This window comes from Oncorhynchus tshawytscha, linkage group LG19 (assembly GCF_018296145.1).
Source record: "Oncorhynchus tshawytscha isolate Ot180627B linkage group LG19, Otsh_v2.0, whole genome shotgun sequence".
In the NCBI taxonomy this organism is placed as follows: domain Eukaryota; kingdom Metazoa; phylum Chordata; class Actinopteri; order Salmoniformes; family Salmonidae; genus Oncorhynchus; species Oncorhynchus tshawytscha.
Window position 1 is genome coordinate 44,282,221 of NC_056447.1, and position 25,745 is coordinate 44,307,965.

General features: G+C 44.0%; 1 pseudogene; it reads left to right on the forward strand.

Moving 5' to 3' along the window:
* The first annotated feature begins 1,142 nt into the window (after positions 1-1,142).
* Positions 1,143-25,745, forward strand: part of LOC112219141 — a 228,866-nt pseudogene continuing 204,263 nt past the window's right edge.

Consider the following 25,745-nt stretch of genomic DNA (forward strand, 5'->3'; position numbering starts at 1 on the left):
TTTAGGGTATCCTGGGCGGGGTATCCTGAGCTAGGAAGCCCAGTGCATCTAAACGTTATTTCACAGGGCAGATACCAACCTCCTGCTTCCACTGCACAGCGGGGCAGGAGAGGAGTCCGAAGACTCCGGTAGAGTGGCGAAGCACAGATAAAAACCTGACTGTGGAGGAGTATCCAAGGCTAGTCGGCCCAACGTGTTTAGACCGTCAGTCACAGCACAGATGTATCCTCTCTGCTTTCAGGGAGGGCACCACACCGGCTTTATCATCTCGGGTAGAAACCAACAGATGTCAATTTAACATTTGAATTGCTTCGATCCTGTATTTTAGATTTGGCCTGTTGTTTAATGACAACTCTCGCAGCCTATAACGGTTTTGCTAGGTAAGAAAAACTTGTAACAATTGAAACAAACACACAGTGTGACACAACATGCTCAGCAAAACTGTGCTGCTGCCATCTTAATGTATCATGGTTGGGAGTCAGTGTCTCTTTGAGGGCCCAGAGGTTCCATACTTGGACATATCAACCTGAGAAGGCACCCAGGTCATAGATGTTTGACCTGGTTCACCTAGCAAACAAATGGCTAGAGCCCGCAACTCTCAGTACTGGGGACATTGTGGAAGGGAATAGTGAATGACCACTACATCCGGACCATACCTTACGAGCTAAAGAAGGTTGTCAGCCAGGGCAGTCCCACCACAGCGGACGGAGTGGTGGACCTCGTTGAGAGATGCTGAGAAACTGACGAACTGCTCAAACCCAGTCGTCCGGACAGAACCACCCAGGAAAAGGGAGGCCTCAAAGGAGGGGGAAGCAAGACATCCCAACTGGAGACTCCCCGGGTTTGGAAAGGAAGAATCCAAAGAGAGGATGGGGAACGTGGGCGCCAGGATCAGGGTTTCCAACCTGAAGCAAAGATGAGGAATAGAGGGGTTGATACCGACACCCGGGAGTGCTACCACTGTGGCGAAATAGGGCATATCGCATGGCACTGTCCCAGGAAGGAGGAACCCATGCAGGTTGACATTTCCAATATAAACCACTGCCATGTAATCTCTGCCCATATCCAATCCCACCACCACCCACTCACCTCAGTCAAGTACGGGTTCAAAAGAAGTAGATGCCCTTCTAGACTCCGGGAGCATGGTTTCCCTCATCATGCTATCACTATTAACCCAGCTGCAGAGGACTGCCGCTCCAACCAGGGACATCACCTGTGTACACGGGGACACCCAAACTTACCCAACCGCAGATGTAAAGATTAACACCACCAGAGGGCGGTTCAGAGGTAACCTAGGGTTGATTGAGAACCTGCGATATCCCGTGCTACTGGATCGCAACTGCCCATATTTTCAAGAATTGTGGAAAGGACTACAGGAGATTGCGATGCCAGTAATAGGGCATGCCAGATACGATTTACATTTTTCAGTGAAAAGAAAGTGAAACCTCTACCAAAGAACTCCCTGACCTATGAAAGGAAAACTAACAAATTGGTACTTACCTGCCCGACTCCCATAGCCGACACTCAAGTTCTCCTGGGAGAAGAAGGGGAAGGACGCGACGAAGAGGCAGGAAAACCAGTAGGGATAAATGGGCCAGAAATGGTGGAAGAAGAGTAACAGGAAGCGAGAGGCTTGGAAATTCTTATGCCCATGAGATGTAACACAGAATAGGGGAAGGTTTGGTACTGCTCAGCTAGAAGATCCCACACTACAGAACGCCAGACAGAATGTCAAGGTAATAGATGGTGTACATATAAATCCTGCTTGTGTACTCACCTTTCACCAGTCCAATGATGTCACAGTGGAGCAGCTGTTGGTTTCAACCCCGTTTTCACACATACAGGCGTCAGTACTTTTGGCCACTTCCACCGAGAACCTGCTGGAGATTACCCTTGGTATCGCCATCCCAGACCCAAGAGTTACGTGAGTTGGTTATGAAAAATAAAGATGGAGTTTCTTCCTTGCCAGGACACACCCATCACAACCAACATGACATCATCACACCTCCGGGGATAAGGGTCCATCAAAAACCTTACAGAGTGTCAGAGGTGAAGAGAGCGGCAATAAAACAAGAAGTGGGGAAGATGTTGGAGCTGGATGTCATTGAAGAGTCACACAGTGGATGGTCCAGCCTCTGTCAGTTATGGGCAGTTTTGGGGTGTAGTGAACTAAATGCAGTAGCTTGGTGGTAGTTTAACTAAATTCAGATCTCGGTAGTGTTTTCAGTAGTTAATTACTTTTTTGCCATGTAGTGGTGTAGCTAACTACTGGAACTACACACAAAAATAGCATGAATTATGAATGAAGTAGGCAAGAATTGTCCTTTCTTTTTTGACATCAGACCTGCCTAATTCTCACTAAAACAGTTTTTGTGTGTAATAGTCTAAATAACACATTCTGTTAAAATCTGACCTCAGAGTAATCAGTTCTTGCAATTTATAGTCTATTTCAGATTTAGATATGATATATCATGAAGTAGTTTGGACGTGGTGAACTACTTTTTCAAAGCAACTTTAGTGAAGCAAAATATAGCGAGGGCCAGCCAACGAGAGCGTACAGGTCGCAATGGTGGGTAGAATATGGGGCTTTGGTGACAAAACGGATTGCACTGTGATAGACTGCATCCAATTTGTTGAGTAGGGTATTGGAGGCTATTTTGTAAATGACATCGTTGAAGTCGAGGATTGGTAGGATGGTCAGTTTTACAAGGGTATGTTTGGCAGCATGAGTGAAGGATGCTTTGTTGCGAAATAGGAAGCCAATTCTAGATTTAACTTTGGATTGGAGATGTTTGATATGGGTCTGGAAGGAGAGTTTACAGTCTAACCAGACACCTAAGTATTTGTAGTTGTCCATGTATTCTAAGTAAGAGCCGTCCAGAGTAGTGATGTTGGACAGGCGGGCAGGTGCAGGTAGCGATCGGTTGAAAAGCATGCATTTAGTTTTACTTGTATTTAAGAGCAATTGGAGGCCACGGAAGGAAGGACATTGAAAAGTTATAGATGTGTCTGGTATCATTTTAATGCGGAGTACACAATCTTTCCTAATTCAGACATCAGTATCAACCTATCTTTCTGTCAGAGGACTCCATGACCAAAGCTTCACTTCTGTCCTCCATCTGTAGAAAAACAAGTTAGAGTTGATGAGTGACACATGTATTGAAAGGGTGGGGTTATATTGTCCGTATATTCAGTTTGACTGTCTGTAAAATCTGTTAATTTAGTCAAATTCCTCTACATGCAAATGTATTTGGTGAATAAAGGTGATTCTGATATTACTAAACACTTGTGATGTCCTGTCTTATTAGTAATCATCTTTCGTCCCTTCTGACGTTTTTGTCAGTGCCAGTAGACCAGCTCTAGACCTCTCGTCACAGATACTGGTCATGAAAGAGCCTGACTTACAGATCCAAGCTAGCTCCTATAACAGAGAGAGAGGGAGGGGGAGCAAGACTGTCACCATACAGTCATGGAATCCAACAGTAAATATACAGTTGGACATAGCCAATCAGAGATTGTGATTCACAACTAATTCACAAGGCACATGTGCCAGCATGGCACTGACTGGTTGGCATTACTCACCTAGGCCCAGGAGTAGTCCATTGCAGCACTATGGATATGGAGGCACCTCCTTACAACATACAAGACACAAACACACACAGCACTGATTACATTATTAATGGTGGTCCTGTCTTCAGGTCTAATGTTAGCCATGCAAATCTTCCTCTCACAGCCCAAGAAGAAGCTAGTCAGATGAAATCCATATCCTGGCCATCTGCCCAAGATTGTTGAACAACTTTTATGGAAGCGCATTTTCACTCCTATTTGTCGAGCTAAATGTGTGTGCGTTGCAGCAGTGATGCCCAGGATATGGATTGCAAGCAGTGATTTGACAATATATCGTATCGTTTTGACTATCACAATGTTATTTTTGCGCTAGTCAGCTGTACCCACACCAAAACTTTTTTCCTTCATAGCTTGTTCTCCATCTTGAAAATAAATAGGGATGACCAGGGATTTGCTCTTTAAGTGCGTGCATTAGACCATTTTCCTGTCCTGCTAAGCATTCAAAATGTTACGAGTACTTTTGGGTGTCAGGGAAAATGTATGGAGTAAAAAGTACATTATTTTCTTCAGTAATCTAGTGAAGTAAAAGTAAAAGTCATCAAAAATATAAATAGTTAAGTACAGATACTCAAAAAAAATACTTTAGTACTTTAAAGTATTTTTTACTTAAAAATACTTTACACCACTGCTCATGGGTCTCTCTTGTCCCTCTGCAGCAGACATATGGTGAGCAATATGTTTGGAACATAGAATCGCAATACACAGTATTGCAGTATCGAATCGCAATACACATAGAATCGTGAGAATCCCAGTAGATATTGTATCGGCAGCTAAGTATCATGATACTATTGTATTGTGAGGTTCCTGGCAATTCCCTGCCCTAATATTGGGCATCATTGGCAAACGTGGGCTTGTTAGTAATCCATACCCAACCCTCCAGGAAGTCGTGATGAACTCACAAAACTGAGTTTTTGACAAGACTGACTTTATGACCAAAATGATCCTCTTTACACTTTGTAGTCAATTTTGATACTAGAATTAATGCATCTGACTCATATCGCGGTGACATAGGCTGTTTAAAACCAGATACGTTTGTTCTAACGGGCAGTTGACCATTGATTGGTTAGGGGGTTGTGTCCTTGGGCGGATCTTGTTCTGTCCGTGTCTACCTGTCTCCTGTTCTTTTCTCCTCTGTTTTGTCTGTTTGAAAAGCTTCTATTATTCTACTTCCAAGGTTTCTATCTCCCTGAGTGGAAACACTTTTGAAGTGGGGGACCAACTGGTACCTACCTATTCAATAACATTCAGTAACAATGTTTGTCAACACTGTATTAAGGACTTTGAAATAACAATGAAACCAAGTTGAAACAACTAATATTGTTGACCATTTTCACCAGCCGTGGGCAAACAGTATTTGCGTGGAGGGTTGTTATTCTTTCAAAGCAATAGACACTGCTATGTCTCTATTTTTTGTTTTGTCAACAGCTAGGACACCAGGTCGGGAAACTCTATCTATTTGAAATTCTCACAAATGGATGCTAGGTTTGCTGAGTTCAAGCTAATAAGCATAGCATTAGGTAAGGACATGAACCACAAATGCCTATTTGATGCACCTGCCCTCTGAAGTGGATACTTTCAAAAGTCTCAAACTCATGCTCAGTCACAACAAAGTTTTGAGTATCTGCCAGAGGAGTATACTACGACTGAAGCTAGATCTATTCAGGTTTTTATAAAGCTAGCCAGCTTCAGTTAGCTTCACATTCCAGCTCAGGCTTCATCCATACTACGAAGGTGGATATTGATCATGCAGCTGCCGCTAACTCAAGCAGGCTTGTAACCACATGTGCATGTCGCACATGGCTAGTCAAATGCCTAACTATTCATTGAGTTAATGCTTAACCATTAATCCATGGGTTAGTGAGTGCCACATTTTAATTTCTACCAAAATAAACATGAAAAGTTATCTTGGAAATTCAGCAGGCTATGCAGTGAAATAGGTGCCATTTTATTTTATTACTATCTTTGATGTGCTTTGGCATTATCAATGCACAAGCACTTTTCCCCCACAGGTTTATCTATTAAAATCATTTACTGTGCATGAACTTTCAAATGCAACGTGGCATTACTAAATGTGTAATGTGATAATTATTTTAATGACTATTTTGAACAACAACAACATTTTGATTAATAAAATATTTAATCAGTCGTCTTCCTCCAATTAAGGTGCTGATGACACAATCTTTCAGAGAGGAAGGGAATCTGATTTCATTGGTCCTTAATTCGTTCTATTTTTTGTAAGATATGTTTGTATATTGTGTTGTAACTGTTGTTAATCAAAATATTTAATTGGTCCTCAACTCACAGCTCACAGTCATTTTCATTCAGGGAAAGGGGAGATAGCCGTGAGTTTGCCTGCCAAGGAGCAGGTTAGTTCTGAAGGATTCTTTGCCATATAAATTTACCTGGCTAAAGGTGAGCAACTGTCATATGACCGGTTATCCCGAGTTGAACTCAGAGTTGACATAAGTTGCCTCGCTAACTCCTCAAACCTGCTTAGTAGTATAGGGCTCTGGTGGTTGTGTTAATTAAAGCCACTGATGCATTAGCCTGTCTTTGATCTGTCTGTGTCACTGTGTTATTTCACATGTCTGGCCGTCATGCTGTCGTCTCGGAGAACAGAGTATGAAAAATGCCTGCATGCAATATGTGCTCTCTGAGTGAAAAATGACACAAATTCCATTCTCAAATAAAATTCAATCAAATGTTATTTGTCACATGCGCTGAATAGAACAGGTATAGAGACCTTACAGTGAAATGCTTACTTACAAGCCCTTAATTAACCAACAATGCAGTTTGAAAAAATAACTAAAAAGTAAGAGATAAGAAAAAAATAATAATTAAGGAGCGGCAGTAAATAACAACAGTGGGGCTATATACAGGGGGTACCGGTTAAGAGTCAATGTGTCAATGTGCGGGGGCACCGGTGTTGAGGAAATTGAGGTAATTATGTACATGCAGGTAGGTTTATTAAAGTGGCTATGCATAGATAATAATAGAGAGTAGCAGAAGCGGGGGTGCAAATAGTCTTGGTAGCCATTTGATTAGCTGTTCAGGAGTCTTATGGCTTGGGGGTAGAAGCTGTTTAGAAGCCTCTTGGACCTAGACTTGCCGTGCAGTAGCAGAGAGAACAGTCTATGACTAGGGTGGCTGGAGTCTTGGACAATTTTTAGGGCCTTCCTCTGACACCGCCTGGTATAGAGGTCCTGGATGGCAGGAGGCTTGTCCCTGGTGATGTACTGGGCCGTACGCACTACCCTTTGTAGTGCCTTGTGGTTGGAGGCCGAGCAGTTGCCATACCAGGTGGTGATGCAACCAGTCAGGATGCTCTCGATGGTGCAGCTATAGAACCTTTTGAGGATCTGAGGACCCATGCCAAATATTTTCTCCTTAGGGGGAATAGGTTTTGTCATGCCCCCTTCACGACTGTCTTGATGTGCTTTGACCATGATAGGTTGTTGGTGATGTGGAAGAAAAGGAAATTGAAGCCCTCAACCTGCTCCACTACAGCCCCGTCGATGAGATGGGGGTGTGCTCGGTCCTCCTTTTCCTGTAGTCCACAATCATCTCCTTAGTCTTGATCACGTTGAGGGAGAGGTTGTTGTCCTTGCACCACACGGTCAGGTCTCTGACCTCCTCCCTATAGGCTGTCTCATTGTTGTCAGTGATCAGGCCTACCATTGTTGTGTCATCAGCAAACTTAATGATGATGTTGGAGTTGTGCCTGGCCGTGCAGTCATGAGTGAACAGGAAGTACAAGGGGGGACTGAGCATGCACCCCTGAGGGGCCCCTGTGTTGAGGATCAGCGTGGTGGATGTGTTGTTACCTATCCTTACCACCTGGGGGCGGCCCGTCTAGGATCCAGTAGCAGAGGGAGGTGTTTAGTCCCAGGGTCCTTAGGTTAGTGCTGAGCTTTGAGGGCACTATGGTGTTGAACACTAAGCTGAAGTCATTGAATATCCTTCTCACATAGGTGTTCATTTTGTCCAGGTGGGAAAGGGCAGTGTGGAGTGCAATAGAGATTGCATTATCTGTGGATCTGTTGGTGTGGTATGCAAATTGGAGTGGGCTTTGGGTTTCTGGGATAATGGTGTTGATGTGAGCCATGACCAGCCTTTCAAATCACTGCATGGCTACAGACGTGAGTGCTATGGTTTGGTAATCATTTAGGCAGGTTACCTTAGTGTTCTTGGGCACAGGGACTATGGTGGTCTGCTTGAAACATGTTGGTATTACAGATTCAGACAGGGAAAGGTTGAACATGTCAGTGAAGACACTTGCCAGTTTGTCAGCGCATGCTCGGAGTACACGTTTGACCCAGCGGGCTTGTGAATGTTTATCTGTTTAAAGCTTTTACTCACATCGGCTGCAGAGAGCGTGATCACACAGTCATCCGGACCAGCTGATGCTCTCATGCATGTTTCAGTGTTACTTGCATTGAAGCAAGCATAGAAGTTACTTAGCTCGTCTGGTAGGCTTGTGTCACTGGGCAGCTCTCGGTTGTGCTTCCCTTAGTAGTCTGTAATAGTTTGTCGGGGTGCATAGCGGGATTTCTTATAAGCTCCTTGAAAGTGGGAGCTCTACCCTTTAACTCTGTTTATTTCACTTTTATTTAACCAGGTAGGCCAGTTGAGAACAAGTTCTCATTTACAACTGCGACCTGGCCAAGATAGAACAAAGCAGTGTGACACAAACAACACAGAGTTACTCATGGGATAAACAAACGTACAGTCAATAACACAATAGAAAAGTCTATATAGAGTGTGTGCAAATGTAGTAAGATTAGGGGTGTAAGGCAATAAATAGGCCATAGTGGCAAAATAATTCTGTGTGAATGTTGCCTGTCATCCATGGCTTCTGGTTGGGGTATGTACGTACAGTCACTGTGAGGACAACGTCCTAAATGCACTTAATGATAAAGCCATGACTGATGTGGTGTACTTCTCAATGCCATCGGAAGAATCCCGGAACATATTCCAGTCTGTGCTAGCAAAACAGTCCTGTAGTTTAGCATCTGCTTCATCTGACCACTTTTTTATAGACCGAGTCACGTTTCCTTCCTGCTTAAATAAAGCAGGAATCAGGAGGATGGAGTTATGGTCAGATTTGCCAAATGGAGGTCAAGGGAGAGCTTTGTACGCGTCTCTGTGTGTTGAGTAAAGGTGGTCTAGAATTGTTTTCCCTCTGGTTGCACATTTAACATGCTGATAGAAATTCTGTAAAACTGATTTAAGTTTCCCTGCATTAAAGTCATCGGCCACCAGGATCGCCGCCTCTGGGTGAGCGTTTTCCTGTTTGCTTATGGCGGAATACAGCTCATCGAGTGCAGTTTCAGTGCCAACTTCGCTCTGTGGTGGTATGTAAACAGCTATGAAAAATACAGATGAAAACTCTTTAATGTGGTCTACAGCTTATCATGAGATACTTTACCTCAGGCGAGAAAAACTTTGAGACTTCCTTAGATATCGTGCACCAGCTGTTGTTTACATAAATGCATAGGCCCCCGCCCCATGTCTTACCAGAGGCTGCTGTCTGTCTTGCCGATGGAGTGTATAACCCGCCAGCTGTATCTGTATGTAGCTCTTAATTTCGTCATTCAGCCACGACTCGGTGAAACATTACAGTTTTTAATGTCCCGTTGGTAGGATATACATGCTTTCTGATTCTGATCTTCTCAATACAAACTCCCTACTATCTGATTATCCATTGGTTGTTGAATGCCAAGTTCTTATAGCAGTGTTCCCATTCTGATGGTTTCTTTGATGGTGATTGGCTGAACTGTGTTCTTCTGTCCCAGGTGATGGTTCAGAAGGTGGGGCTGAGTGCAGGTATATCCTGGCATTTGTGAGCGGGTTCTTCGTGGCAGTGCCAGTCACCATCACTGTTCTGGACCGCTTCGCCTATGTAGCACGAGTGGAGGGAGCGTCAATGCAGGTGAGACTCTCTCTCTCTTTCTCTACCCCCCATCAATTCCTTCTGATCTTATTGTACTTTTTCAAAGTCCAATTCCCTTTGTAGCATAGGTAATGGAATCTTGGCATCAATCATACCGTAAAGAGAGAGAGGGAGAGGTTCTCTTTATAATGGAAAATATTGGCCTCACCTCACTTGTTTTCAACCTCTGTTTTTAATGCAAGTCATACATATTCTTCATTCCTTTACACTTGTGTGTATAAGGTAGTTGTTGTGAAATTGTTAGGTTAGTTACTCGTTGGTTATTACTACACTCGCATTAACATCTGCTAACCATGTGTATGTGACAAATAAAATTGGATTTGATTTGAAATACTCAAACCCATGTTTCGTTCCGCTGTCAAACAGAATTAATCTAGAGGTATACACATGTAGCTATACAGGTATCAAGGTAAGGCAACTAAGACCCATTGGTTTCATGGCATTGGCTGGGTCTTGTCCTCCGTGTTCAGTGTTGGACGGCAACTTCAGCCTCTTGGGAAAGGTTGACTCGAGAATCTATACAGCGCAATAGCCTTGTAACATGGGAACTGAAGGGCCTTGTAGGAGCTCCATCACTGATGAATTTCTATGGAACAATAATTGAAATTCTTAAATAAAGACGTTTCAGTCAAGTCAAATTAAATGTCAGTCCATAGTTCTTGTTTCCTTTGTACCATCCCTCATGATGTCCAATTACAGATAGTTAATTTGTATTTATATGTTTTTCTAAGAAAGACATTGGGAAATGTAACAACTAATAGTGAAGATGGTTATTGATCTCTCTCCTCTCATCCTATACTACTACTTAGTGAATCAATACATTCACATGATGAATTCTGTTTCCACTGTTAGAGTTAAATTTGCGTAGGCAGACAGTTGCTTTACTTTGCCTCTCCTCCTACAAGGCTGCTACAGTCCTCACAAAACCCCTTGTCTTGCCTCGGGTTGCCTGCAGCACAATATTTGAATTGTTGACCAGACAGTCTTATTTTATTAAACTTTCCAGTGTTATTGTTTTTCAGTTTTTATCAATTCTAGGGTGCTTTCCAGCTAGCAAGCTAGACAATACAGCATGAAATATGGTAAAATATGACTAAAAGTGAAAACGATAACGTATCCAACTGTAACAGATACATTCCGCGACTGGCAGCACTCGTAGGAATATTTATTTTCAGCAGACAGATAAGAGATATTCTGTCAATTACCCCAGCAAGCATGAAATGGCCTGTGCACATCCTGTTTAATGAATCATTCTGCCTGTGTCATGTCACCCGCCTCTTGGAGCGGGGCTTCGTCACACACTAGCTCTTCGATAAAGTGACAAACAGTTTGTGACAAACTAAGTTGTAAGAATAAATTATTTCTGGGGGGGATTTAATGGTCTATAGGCCTATACTATTATACAATAGTTGTCGTTATGGTTGTTGTAGAATCCTGTGGAGTTCCATTTCCCACTGAGAGTGAAATGGTTGATTTAGTCTTGTTTGTGGATTCACTGGTTAGAGAAGAGAATTTTGTTGTGTTGTGTTTAGTAGGAAAATAATCTGGGATGTTCGGTCTGAACGTGTCCAAACTGATGTATTCTGTAACTCACTGTAGTAGTTTTGTGCATAATTCTATAAGCATGAGTTGTTGAAAAGATTATTCTTGACCTTTGCCATGCCCCTGAGTTGTGGGGTTTTAGAATCTTATGAAGCTAGTTAGCCTACAGCCATGTCTCAGGACAATTCTGACCCCTGGGCATGTATCCTCAGAGTAGGAGTGCTGATCTGGGATCAGTTTAGCCTTTAAGATCATAATGTGTATGATTATCTGGACAGATCCTAGATCAGCACTCCTACTCTGAGACATTTGGTGGATATGAACCGTGATCTCAAAATCTGAACATAGAGTTGATAGACCTATTCTCAGAATGCTGAATGCTTCTTAAAATGCTTCTTGAAATGCAGAATGCTACAAGGTATGTAGATTCCATGACAGATAATATACGCACACAATCTGACATTTAATATGGTTGAGTAACCTTTCCACACCACTACATTTGAAAGGTAAGATGTTTTATAGACGGCTATTGTCAAGGCTCAGGAGAAGACCCAGATGCAGACAGTTTCCAAGTAACAAAAGTTTATTACAAAATCAGGGGGCAGGCAAACGACAGGTCACGGGCAGGCAGAGGTCAGTAATCCAGGGTGGTATGGCAAGGTACAGAACAACAGGCAGGCTCAGGGTCAGGGCAGACAGAATGGTCAAAACCGGGAAAGATAGAAAACAGGAACTAGAGACAGACAGGAGCACAGGAAAAAAAGATGGTAGGCTTGACGAAAAACAAAACGAACTGGCAACAGACAACACGGGTATAAGTACACTGGGGATAATGGGGAAGATGGGCGACACCTGAAGGGGGGTGGAGACAAGCACAAAGACAGGTGAAACAGATCAGGGTGTGACAGCTACTGTGTTTTTGCCAACCGTATCTGTCAGTTTGAATCAGTAGACACAGAAGGACATAGGCTGAAGCCATCACAGTATGGCATGGCAGGAGGATGCCACTTCTCTTTTCTGAGAGGAATATGTCACTTTGAAAACAATATGTCAATTTGAGAACGGTATGTCACTTTGTGAACCATATGACACTTTGAGAACAATAGGTCCCTTTGAGAACAGTAGGTCCCTTTGAGAACAATAGGTCCCTTTGAGAACAATAGGTCCCTTTGAGAACGGTGTCATAACGTTGGCCTCTTTGGGTATAGCAAGCCCCATCCCCCTCTCCCCGCCTCCCCCTTTCCTCCTTCAACTAGGCTGCTGTGGTCAGAGAGACGTCAAAAATTCCTGAGGATCTCCTCATGGACACAGAGTATAAGAGGCAGAGTACATTTTCATAGAGGACAAAGGAATACCTTCCAACTCACAGAACTTGAGGTAAGAACAAATTTCATGTTCCGGAGAAAGTATAAAAGATCGGTGAAGAATCCAGCTACGAACTGGTCCGTTTGTCACAACTTGGGGAAGCTCATGGGAGACGGTGTGGCCACATTACCATAACACTGTTTATATAATAGCCTCAGATATGAGGTTTACATCTAATTGTTGTATAAGATGAATGAGTGAGTATGATACTGTTTGTATAATTGTGTGATATGATTTTGGACTGTTTAATGAAGAAGAATACAATTCCCTTTTGATTTGAACTAAATCAGAGGACCGCCCCTGAGCCCAGTTAGGGTTAGGCCTCCTGGGACAGCCCTTTTTCGGCCCTTCCGAATAAAACCCCCACTCGGGTATTCGATCAGCAGACCGAGCTTACCTCAATTACGAGATGGCTAAAGGTTGCAGACCATGTTTTTCTCCATTATGAGAGGACAAAGGTTGTAATCCATTGCTGAATCTTTTAACCATACGGTTAAACTCTTAGACTATTGATACCGACAGAATAAGAACAAGTCTTTGATATTAATTACTAGTCTGCAGCTAGGAATTCGGTATCATTGCACGCGAAGAACGACAACCGCCGAAACATCCATTCTATAACGAAACTAATGAATGTCACTCTGAACTATCCCCTCTAACCACAACCGAGAGAGAGAGAGAGAGAGAGAGAAATGGACAATTCTACAAAAGAAACAAACTTTTCACCAGCGATCAAGACGACACACTGAGCGTAAATATATATATTGATTGCAATTGTTCCCGAATGTGTAAAGGATTAGCATTTCAATTGTTACAACTATCACGCTGTAGTGACTTCTTAGTTGACCCCAACTTCCCCTTTTGTCTAAAAAGCCGCCATGCCGGTTTATCCCACTAGGGCACATTCTCATTTCATGTAACCACATTTACCTTGTTTGTTTGTTTGTTTATGCATTTCTGTGAATTACTTAGTTAGTAATAAATAAATTATTTAAGACAATTGATGTATGGATGACTTATAGTGAAGACTGGGATCGTGCAGATAACCAACAATTTACGACGTTTGGAATGAGACTAAGGTGAGGTAAAGTAAATCATTCATTAATTAGAAGACTAATTTGATCAGATAAAATATCTGAAACGTTATTTTGGGAAATGATAACTTTGTAATCTGAATATTCTTCCTTGGTGCCCTGACTTCCTAGTAATTACGGTTACATGATTAATCAGTCTAATCGCGTAATACTAATTACAGAGAATCTTTGATAAAAACTATAAGTCTTCAGTTAATGATAGTAAAGACACGACACCGGTATGTCACGTTGAGAACGGTATGTCACGTTGAGAACGGTATGCCACGTTGAGAACGGTATGCCACGTTGAGAACGGTATGCCACGTTGAGAACGGTATGTCACGTTGAGAACGGTATGTCACGTTGAGAACGGTATGTCACGTTGAGAACGATATGTCACTTTGAGAACAATAAGTCCCTTTGAGAACAGTATGTCACGTTGAGAACGGTATGTCACTTTGAGAACGGTATGTCACTTTGAGAACGGTATGTCACTTTGAGAACGGTATGTCACTTTGAGAACGGTATGTCACGTTGAGAACGGTATGTCACGTTGAGAACGATATGTCACTTTGAGAACAATAAGTCCCTTTGAGAACGGTATGTCACTTTGAGAACGGTATGTCACTTTGAGAACGGTATGTCACTTTGAGAACGGTATGTCACGCTGAGAACGGTATGTCACGTTGAGAACGATATGTCACTTTGAGAACAATAAGTCCCTTTGAGAACAGTATGTCACGTTGAGAACGGTATGTCACTTTGAGAACGGTATGTCACTTTGAGAACGGTATGTCACTTTGAGAACGGTATGTCACGTTGAGAACGGTATGTCACGTTGAGAACGATATGTCACTTTGAGAACAATAAGTCCCTTTGAGAACGGTATGTCACTTTGAGAACGGTATGTCACTTTGAGAACGGTATGTCACTTTGAGAACGGTATGTCACGCTGAGAACGGTATGTCACATTGAGAACGATATGTCACTTTGAGAACAATAAGTCCCTTTGAGAACAGTATGTCATGTTGAGAACGGTATGTCACTTTGAGAACGGTATGTCACTTTGAGAACGGTATGTCACTTTGAGAACGGTATGTCACTTTGAGAACGGTATGTCACGTTGAGAACGGTATGTCACGTTGAGAACGATATGTCACTTTGAGAACAATAAGTCCCTTTGAGAACGGTATGTCACTTTGAGAACGGTATGTCACTTTGAGAACGGTATGTCACTTTGAGAACGGTATGTCACGTTGAGAACGGTATGTCACGTTGAGAACGATATGTCACTTTGAGAACAATAAGTCCCTTTGAGAACAGTATGTCACGTTGAGAACGGTATGTCACTTTGAGAACGGTATGTCACTTTGAGAACGGTATGTCACTTTGAGAACGGTATGTCACTTTGAGAACGGTATGTCACGTTGAGAACGGTATGTCACGTTGAGAACGATATGTCATTTTGAGAACAATAGGTCCCTGAGGTATTCAGGTGTTATGTGTTCAGTCAGTCAGTCCCATGTTTGTCCCTTCCTTGACCTTATCTGCTATATTTCTGTTCAGGAGGACACTAATGACAATGCTGCTGTACTTCTCCCGATCCTCAAATTTTTGTCTATGACTCACCTTATTTGTGTGGGTACATGTGTGTGTGTCTCCTCAGCCCTCTATGTGTCCTGAGGGGAATGTGACAGGTTCTGACATGATGCTGCTGAACCGCTGGAGTGTGAGGAACTACCAAGTACGACGAGATGACATTGTGTCAGTCCTGCAAGTAACTACAATTTATCCACGTTTACATACACTGTTGTTTATTTGCTGTCAAACAAACTGGGACCTTGTTTGTTGCTAAAATCAAGTGGATTTCACCTGTGGTACCAATGATGTACTGTACTTGTCATATGTGTGTACATGAATAATGACAGGATTGTTGTATTTCGCCCCAAGCCTTGGCCTGTACATCATCCATCCTTACTGTACTGCATGTTGACATGGAAACAACATGTTTCTGTCCGTTCGATATCTGTGTTTCATCTTCTTTTTTTATCCTGATATATCCAGCTGACCTTTTGAGTCACTGACGACTCTACCTAGCAAGGCTGATATAATTAGTGCTTCTCTCCAAGCCTCCAGACTCCAGCCATGATACAATAGACCAGTGGTTCCCAGCTCCGGTCTTTCAGTACCCGCAAGAGTATAATTTTTTGTTGTGGCCCTGGACAAGCACACCTGATTATACTTGTCAACTAATCATCAAGCCCTTGACAAGTTGAATCAGGTGTTTTTGTCCAGGGATACAACAAACATTTGTGCTGTTGGAAATACTTGAGGACTGGAGTTGGGAAACTGCAATACACCACGTGATCCATAGAGTGAAGGGCAGGCTGTCCAGTTGAGTTTCATCCTCTCTAAACTATTCTCCTAATCCTCATCCATGTCAGTAGATGACGTGTACCACCTTACTTCCCTGCAATCACTCCTTACTCCCCTGCCACGCTGAGGAGCACGCAGAGCTGGTCTGCTAACCCCTCTTTACCTCTCTCTCTCTTTCTTTCTCTCTTTCTCTACCTATCACATGCTCTCTCCCTCTTTCTCTCTGTGTGTGTGTGGAGTAGGCATCTGCCCACGGCTGGCTGAACAGTGACGATCTGCTCCCCTGTGCCGTTGTTAAAGTAGAGAGCCTGTTGACACTGTTGGTTCCACAGCCGAGACTGGAGAGGGAGGGGGGAGAGAGAGGATTACCAAGGCTCCAATTAGAGTGCCACGTCCCACGTCAAGGGTCCCTGCTTTCAGACACACTCTTTGTTCTGAAGCACCGTGGGAAGCCAAATGTGGCCCTGGCTGCTAATGAAAAAGTCTGCGTCACAAATGGCACTCTATTTCCTATATAGTGCTCTACTTTTGACAAGGGCCCATAGGGATGTAAGGAAATAGGGTGTTATTTGAGAATCAGCCAAAATCTCCCCTGAAAAAAGTATCCTCTCGCACTCTCTCCTCATAGACTCAAGTCCCTGGGCGCACTAATCCCAGCCTACTTATGTTTTTGTTATTGCGATGGCTTCTGAGATTTCTTCTGAGACACCCCTTCTAGCACCGTGACTCTACTGTAGCTACGATATTGAGGAAAATGTTACTTTTTATGCCTGTGATATGTGCTTGTCCCACTTAGTTATTTTAAGATGAATGCACTAACTGTAAGTCGCTCTGGATAAGAGCATCTATTAAATGTTATTTTTTTAGTTTCACATTTATTTAACCAAGTAGGCTAGTTGAGAACAAGTTCTCATTTACAACTGCGACCATCATTGATATATACAGAGAAAAGTGTCAGAGAATTTCACCCCCATAGAATCTGCCAGAGGTCCAGGACAGGACCTTCAATTTGACACACTAAACTCTATCTGAGAAGTAGTTGGTGAACCAGGCGAGGCAGTCATTTGAGAAACAAAGGCTATTGAGTCTGCCGATAAGAATGCGGTGATTGACAGAGTCGAAAGCCTTGGCCAGGTCGATGAAGACAGCTGCACAGTAGTCTTTTGGTGGTGGTTATGATATCGTTTAGGACCTTGAGCATGGCTGAGGTGCACCCATGAACCAGCTCGGAAAGCAGATTGCATAGTGGAGAAGGTACGGTGAGATTCGAAATGGTCGGTGATCTGTTAACTTGGCTTTCGAAGATTTTAGAAAGGCAGGGCAGGATGGATATAGGTCTATAACAGTTGGGGTCTAGAGTGCCTCCCCCTTTGAAGAGGGGGATGACCGCAGCAGCTTTCCAATTTTTGGGGATCTCAGACGACACAAAAGAGAGGTTGAATAGGCTAGTAATAGGGGTTGCAACAATTTTGCCATTTTAGAAAGAGAGGGTCCAGATTGTCTAGCCCAGCTGATTTGTAGGGATCCAGATTTTGCAGCTCTTTCAGAACATCAGCTGTCTGGATTTGGGTGAAGGAAAATTAGGGAGGGGGCTTGGGCAAGTTTCTGAGGGGGATGCAGAGCTGTTGGCCGGGGCAGAAAGCATGGCCAGCCGTTGAAAAATGCTTATTGAAATGATCGATTATCGTAGATTTATTGGTGGTGACTAAAATGTAAAACGTAAATGTCTGATGCATTTGTGTTGTGTTGCTTTGATGGTATTCAGGTTTGATGTGGAAGAGCAAGGGGTCATGAATAGGCAGACATGTTTTAGTTTGATTTATTCACATTAAAGAAGACAAGTGAAAAACAAAAGCGTGCACATAAAAAAAACATGACAAAAACACTGTGCAGGTGAGGGTGGAAACCCAAGAGGGCTTACAGTTGAAGTGGGAAGTTTACATACACTTAGGTTGGAGTCATTAAAACTCTACGCCACAAATTTCTTGTTAACAAACTATAGCTTTGTTAAGTCTATCAGGACATCTACGTTGTGCATGACACAAGTCATTTTTCCAACAATTGTTTACAGACAGATTATTTCACTGTATCACAATTCCAGTGGGTAAGAAGTTTACATATACTAAGATGACTGTGCCTTTAAACAGCTTGGAACATTCCAGAAAATGATGTCATGGCTTTAGAAGCTTCTGGCCAATTGACATAATCATAAGAAATCAGCCAATTGGAGACAGCAAATCAGCCAATCAGCCAATTTCATCCTTGGGAGCAATTTCTGAATACCACGTTCATCTGTACAAACAATAGTACGCAAGTATAAACACTATGGGACCACGTAGCCACCATACAGCTCAAGAAGGAGACACGTTCTTTCTTCTAGAGATGAACGTACTTGGGTGCGAAAAGTTCAAATCAATCCCAGAGCAACAGCAAAGGACCTTGTGAAGATGGAGGAAACAGGTACAAAAGTATCTATATCCACAATAAAACGAGTTCTTATTGACATAACCTGATAGGGTGCTCAGCAATGAAGAAGCCACTGCTCCAAAACAGTTTGCAACTGCACATGGTGTCAAATATCATACTTTTTGGAGAAATGTCCTCTTGTCTGATGAAACAAAAATAGAACTGTTTGGTCATAGTGACCATCGTTATGTTTGGAGGAAAAAGGGTGATGCTTGCAAGCCGAAGAACACCATCCCAACCGTGAAGCATGGGGGTGGCAGCATCATGCTGTGGGGGTGCTTTGCTGCAGGAGGGACTGGTACACTTCACAAAATCGATGGCATCATGAGGATGGAAAATTATGTGGATATATTGAAGCAAGATCTCAAGACATTAGTCAAGAAGTTAAAGCTTGGTCGCAAATGTGTCTTCCAAATGGACAATGACCCCACGCATACTTCCAACGTTGTGGCAAAATGGCTTAAGGACAACAAAATCAAGGTATTGGAGTGGCCATCACAAAGCCCTGATTTCAATCCTAGATAAAAAATTTGTGGGCAGAACTGAAAAGCGTGTGCGAGCAAGGAGGCCTAGAAACCTGACTCAGTTACACCAGCTCTGTCAGGAGGAATGGGCCAAAATTCACCCAACTTATTGTGGGAAGCTAGTGGAAGGCTACCTGAAATGTTGGACCCAAGTTAAACAATTTAAAGGCAATGCTACCAAATACTAATTGAGTGTATGTAAACTTCTGACCCACTGGGAATGTGATGAAAGAAATAAAAGCTGAAGTTAATAGTTCTCTACTATTATTCTGACATTTCACATTCTTAAAATAAAATGGTGATCCTAACTGACCATGGACAGGGAATTTTTACTGGAATTAAATGTCAGGAATTGTGAAAAACTGAGTTTAAATGTATTTGGCTAAGGTGTATGTAAACTTCCAACTTCAACTGTATATAAAAACCACACCTAAATGACACAGTTAAGGAATATGTAACTGCTTGGTGTATTTTCTGTTTTCATCAGCTTAACTGGGTTTGACAACCTCTGTCTCCGTTGGTACATTGCTTCAGAAATGTTTAATTTATTTTGGTTCTACATTATTATTCTAATTCAGCATGAATGTCCACATATCACACATTAATGCATTTCTCCCTTAGAAAATAGGTATTCTGTCCTCAATGGGGCTACCTGGTTAAATAAAGGTTACATATAATAAATAATAAATTGCTGTGGGGTTTGATGTGTTGTGCCCTGTGGGTTGAGTGGGCTCAGACAGACAGCGGCAGGCAGGCAGGAAAGCAGGCAGGATAAATCCCTCTTTCATAATTACCCCAAGATGGCAGCCTCTCCCTTCCTTTCCCTGCAGGGGACGTGTTGTTCAGCCATTACAGAGCTCTACAGTGAGAACATTTTACTTGCATATGAGCCTACATTTTTCAACTGAGGCGCACACGTGCTCCTTGTAAGAAAGGTCAGCGTAGAGCCTTGCATTATGAGGCACTATTCCTGGCAGAGTGGAGAGAGGGAGTGAAGAAGATTGAGGGAGGTGGGCAGGGAGGGAGAAAGAGGGAAGAAGACAGGGAGCCGGAAAGGGGGAGTGTAGGAAGGAGAGAGAGAGCTAGCACAGAATGCTAATCTAACATTAACTGACATTGGGTTTAGCCTGAGAGCACTGTTTGAATCTTGTATGGAAAATGATTTAAACAGCATTGACCGCGGTAACATTGTTACTAAGTGATACGGCAGTGTCTTATGGCAATGTAGTCACACACACCATAGAAATATAATTACAGACTCATTGACTAGAATGAGAATCACCATTCTAGTAATTATATTTCTGTGGTACACACACTCAGCATGCAGTAGTATATTATGGTAATAAAGGAGCTGTGTGTATTTGTGTCTGTTCACAAACTATCTATCTCTGGTATTGAGATGATCCCTGCATTAGATCACCCATGTACATCATAATAATACATATGATTTATATAGCACTTTCCTAATACCCAAATGCACTTCATATCCTAACCTTATTTTATTATCTTATTCTTTTAAGATTTGCATATCCACCAATTAACCTACATGCTTTTGAGAATGATTAAAAATGGCGACATGTGTCACGTTCTGACCTTAGTTCCTGTGTTTTTGTCTTTGTTTTAGTATGGTCAGGGCGTGAGTTGGGGTGGGCAGTCTGTTTGTTTTTCTATGTTGGTTTTTGTGTTCGGCCGAGTATGGTTCTCAATCAGAGGCAGGTGGCGTTAGTCGTCTCTGATTGAGAATCATACATAGGTAGCCTGGGTTTCACTTTTGGTTTGTGGGTGTTTGTTTCCGTGTGAGTGTTTGGGCCACACGGTACTGTTTCGTTTTGTTTACATCGTTTATTGTTTTTGCTCCAGTGTTCAGTTTGTTTATTAAGAAGACATGAACACTTACCATGCTGCACCTTGGTCCTCCTCTCTATCTCCAGACAACAACCGTTACAGAAACACCCACCAAAAAAGGACCAAGCAGCGTGGTATCGGGCAGCAGCAATCTCAGGACTCCTGGACATGGGAGGACGTTTTGGACGGCAAGGGTTGCTACACATGGGAGGAGATCCTGGCTGGAAGGGATCGCCTCCCATGGGAACAGGTGGAGGCAGCCAGGAGAGCGGAGGCAGCAGGTAATGGGAGCCTGCACTTCGAGGGAACACGGCTGGCAAGGAAGCCCGAGAGGCAGCCCCGAAAATGTATTGGGGGTGGGGGCACACGAGGAGTGTGGCTAAGTCAGGTAGGAGACCTGAGCCAACTCACTCTCCGTGCTTACCGGAGAGTGAGAGGGACCGGGCAGGCACCGTGTTATGCCGTGAGGCGCACGGTGTCCCCGGTGCGTGTGCATAGCCCGGTGCGGTGCATCCCAGGTCCTGTATCAGCCGTGCTAGAGTGGGCATCGAGCCAGGTGCCATGAAACCGGCTCAGCGCATCTGGTCTCCAGTGTGTCTCCTCGGGCCGGTGTACATGGCACCAGCCTTACGCATGGTGTCCCCGGTTCGCCAGCACAGCCCAGTGCGGGCTATTCCACCTTGCCGCACTGGCTTGGCTACGGGGAGCATTCAAGCAGGTAAGGTTGGGCAGGCTCGGTGCTCAGAGCTCCAGTGCGCCTTCACGGTCCGGTCTATCCGGTGCCACCTCCACGCACCAGCCCTCCGGTGGCAGCCCCCCGCACCAGGCTGTCTCTCCGTCTTCTCCCTAAAGGTGCTCCCGCCTGTCCAGCGCCGCCAGAGTCTCCCGTCTGTCCTGAGCCGCCAGAGTCTCCAGTCTGTCCTGAGCCGCCAGAGTCTCCCATCTGTCCTGAGCCGCCAGAGCCGCCAGTCAGCCAGGAGCCGCCAGTCAGCCAGGACCCACCAGAGCCGCCAGTCAGCCAGGAGCCGCCAGTCAGCCAGGCGATGCCAGAATCGCCCTTCACTCCGGAGCTGCCGGAGTCTCCCGCATGTCCGGCGCTGCCGGAGTCTCCCGCATGTCTGGCGCTGCCGGAGTCTCCCGCATGTCCGGCGCTGCCGGAGTCTCCCGCATGTCCGGCGCTGCCGGAGTTTCCCGCTAGTCCGGCGCTGCCGGAGTTTCCCGCTAGTCCGGCGCTGCCGGAGTCTCCCGCATGTCCGGCGTTGTCGGAGTCTCCCGTCCATTCGGGACCCGTGGCGTGGGTCCCCAATCCAAGGTCGGCGGCGAGGGTAGCCACTCTAAAGAGGCCACGGAGGCGGGCTAAGAGGCGCGAAAAAACAATGGTGAAGTGGGGTTCACGTCCCGCGCCAGAGCCGCCACCGCGGACTGAAGCCCACCCAGACCCTCCCCTATAGGTTCAGGTTTTGCGGCCGGAGTCCGCACCTTGGGGGGGGGTACTGTCACGTTCTGGCCTTAGTTCCTTTGTTTTTGTCTTTGTTTAAATATGGTCAGGGCGTGAGTTGGGGTGGGCAGTCTGTTTGTTTTTCTATGTTGGTTTTTGTGTTCGGCCTAGTATGGTTCTCAATCAGAGGCAGGTGTCGTTAGTTGTCTCTGATTGAGAATCATACTTAGGTAGCCTGGGTTTCACTGTTGGTTTGTGGGTGTTTGTTTCCGTGTGAGTGTTTGTTTCCGTGTGGGTGTTTGTTTCCGTGTGAGTGGTTGTTTCCGTGTGGGTGTTTGTTTCCGTGTGAGTGGTTGTTTCCGTGTGGGTGTTTGTTTCCGTGTGGGTGTTTGTTTCCGTGTGAGTGTTTGTTTCCGTGTGAGTGTTTGTTTCCGTGTGAGTGTTTGTTTCCGTGTGAGTGTTTGTTTCCGTGTGAGTGTTTGTTTCCGTGTGAGTGTTTGTTTCCGTGTGAGTGTTTGTTTCCGTGTGAGTGTTTGTTTCCGTGTGAGTGTTTGTTTCCGTGTGAGTGTTTTGGCCACACGCTACTGTTTAGTTTTGTTCACATCGTTTATTGTTTTTGTTCCAGTGTTCAGTTTGTTTATTAAAAAGACATGAACACTTACGACGCTGCACCTTGGTCCTACTCTCTATCTCCAGACGACAACAGTTACAATGTGAAATACTGTCGATCTGTATTGACAGCATTGATCGAGAGGGATTTCATTAAAACCACAAAAAGCTGCTTTCTTATGTGCCAAAGAATCTCACCCTGGCCTGTACTGTATTTACATTTCAAATGTGATATTGGACTACTGCTACGGCAAGTCGGACTGATTTCCTACTGTAATTGGTACTCATTTTAAACACAAATTGTCCAAGGGAATATTCCGGTCCTCTGAGTAATTTCTTATTTACAGAATAGACTACTCCTCGTTTCAGGGCCAGGCCATAGCAGTGGATGAGGAAAATGGTTCTGTCAGCATGTTTATGAGTGCATATACTGTATGTAAAGCTATCCACCAGATTGGGTATTTGTCATGCTTTCAGACAAGACCATTACAAAGCTGATTGATTTTATGTTCTGCTGTGAACATAACCATTTGGTTCTGAGCAGCCCTGGAAACAGATTTCTGCAAAATATAATTTTCTTGTGGAAAGGGAGAAGTGCTACTCCCCGTGTTATAAACAGGTGTCATAACAGATGACTAAATCCCCTTTCCTGGCAGTGTTCATTTGTTTATGACAACGTTTTGCGATTACCATCCTGGTACAAGACGAGAGAAAAACAGAAGTTTAAAGTTGACGCAAAAGTTTTTCCCTTCTAAAAGTGTATGAATATTCATGGTATGCACAGCAGCAGCTCGGTAAACCTTCAAAAGCTTCAAGTCTTCATTCCCTGAACTTTCTTCTCTTCCTGTTGCTTGTCTTTGAAGTGGGGATGCCAAGAAGAGAGAAACAGCATTCCTCCAGTTTGGTTGGACTGTATTGAGTTTGTGTAATTAGCATCAACAGAATCCAGTTCAGTTACAGCTCACAGAACTCCGGTACATCCCAGCTTTGTTAAGCTATGTTTTAGCCAGCCATGACCAAAGCCCATTGTTTTGGGATTGGGTTTAGAAAAAAAGAGAAAACAGAGGGGGGAAAATGGCAAGCAAAAGCCTCTGAGATACTTAATCTAGGAGACTCTGAGCTGACAATCTCCCCCCTGCAGAAATGTTGCTGGGGCAACAGCGGGAACGCGGTCAGTGGAGGTAGGAGTTCCTGTCCCTGGAGACAGGAACAGGGGAGCAGACTTCCATGAGCCATGAGGTCCCTGTTGAAACAGAGGAACAAACCCCAGACTGCACACTTTGGCCCCTTGGGAGAGATGGGAGGCCAGGAAAGGGAAGGAGGGGAATGGAGGAGAGGAGAAGGGTTGAGAAGGGAAGGAATGGTATTGCATGGGAGGTTAAATGTGGGAGGTTAAAAGGGTTTGTTTTACCAAAAGTGATCACTTCAGTCCGTCTCCTATCTACCAGATAGGGATGTTTTCCCATGTCTGTTGCCTGGTGGTTGCTGGCTGTAAGATTGTCATTATCTGTCATTTGTGTGAGTGCAGCAGGAGCATGATGTCCGGGGATTGGCTTCTGTTAAAGCAGGCCACTGCCCTCTGAGCTAAGGATCCCTCTCTGTGAAACTGCAAGCGCACACGTGCACATACACACACACACACACACACACACACACACACACACACACACACACACACACACACACACACACACACACACACACACACACACACACACACACACACACACACACACACACAGTTCTCCACACACACACACAGTTCTCCGAGCATGCACACACACACACACACACACAGTTCTCCGAGCATGCACACACACACACACACACACACACATAGTTCTCCGAGCATGCACACACACACACACACACACACACACACACACACACAGTTCTCCGAGCATGCACACACACACACACACACACACATAGTTCTCCGAGCATGCACACACACACACACACACACACACACACACAGTTCTCCGAGCATGCACACACACACACACACACACACAGTTCTCCGAGCATGCACACACACACACACACACACACCACACACACACCACACACACACACACACACACAGTGCTCCGAGCATGCACACACACACGCACACACACACACACACATAGTTCTCCGAGCATGCACACCTGCATTCACAAATGTGCTTATTTTTTTCTTAAACGTTCAATAAAATACGTTGTTCCCTCGAACTTGCTCAGAGGCAGTCATTTCATTCAGCATGTTAATAAGAATGGACTGAATTAGTAAATTAATTGACTACCCTGTGAAATCTCATCACTTTACTAATATTTATATATGTATAAATTCCTGTTCATCAGAGCAGTAAATTAAGTATACATATCTTCTCTGCTTAAAGATTTATGGTCATGCTTTTACGCTAAGTAGCTGGTAAATATCCTCCATGTACAGTTAGCCTCATGTCACTGTTTCAGTGTGCTATTTATGCGCTCAGGATGATCGTCATGTTTATAGTTTTTGATTTTGTCTGGAGTTAGATAGCTTTCTCTTCAGTTAATTTTTTTTTTTTAAGTAAACCTTACCTTAACCATTTTAACTTCTTATGGCTTGGGGGCAGTATTGAGTAGCTTGGATGAATAGCGTGCCTAGAGTAAACTGCCTGCTACTCAGGCCCAGAAGCTAATATATGCATATTATTAGTAGATTTGGATAGAAAACACTCTGAAGTTTGAATGATGTCTGAGTATAACAGAACTCATATGGCTGGCAAAAACCTGAGAAAAAAATCCAACCAGGAAGTGGGAAATCTGAGGTTTGTAGTTTTTCAACTCATTCCCTATCGAATGCAGTGTCTATGGGATCAAATTGCACTTCCTAAGGCTTCCACTAGATGTCAACAGTCTTTAGAACCCTGTTTGATGCTTCTACTGTGAAGTGGGGTCGAA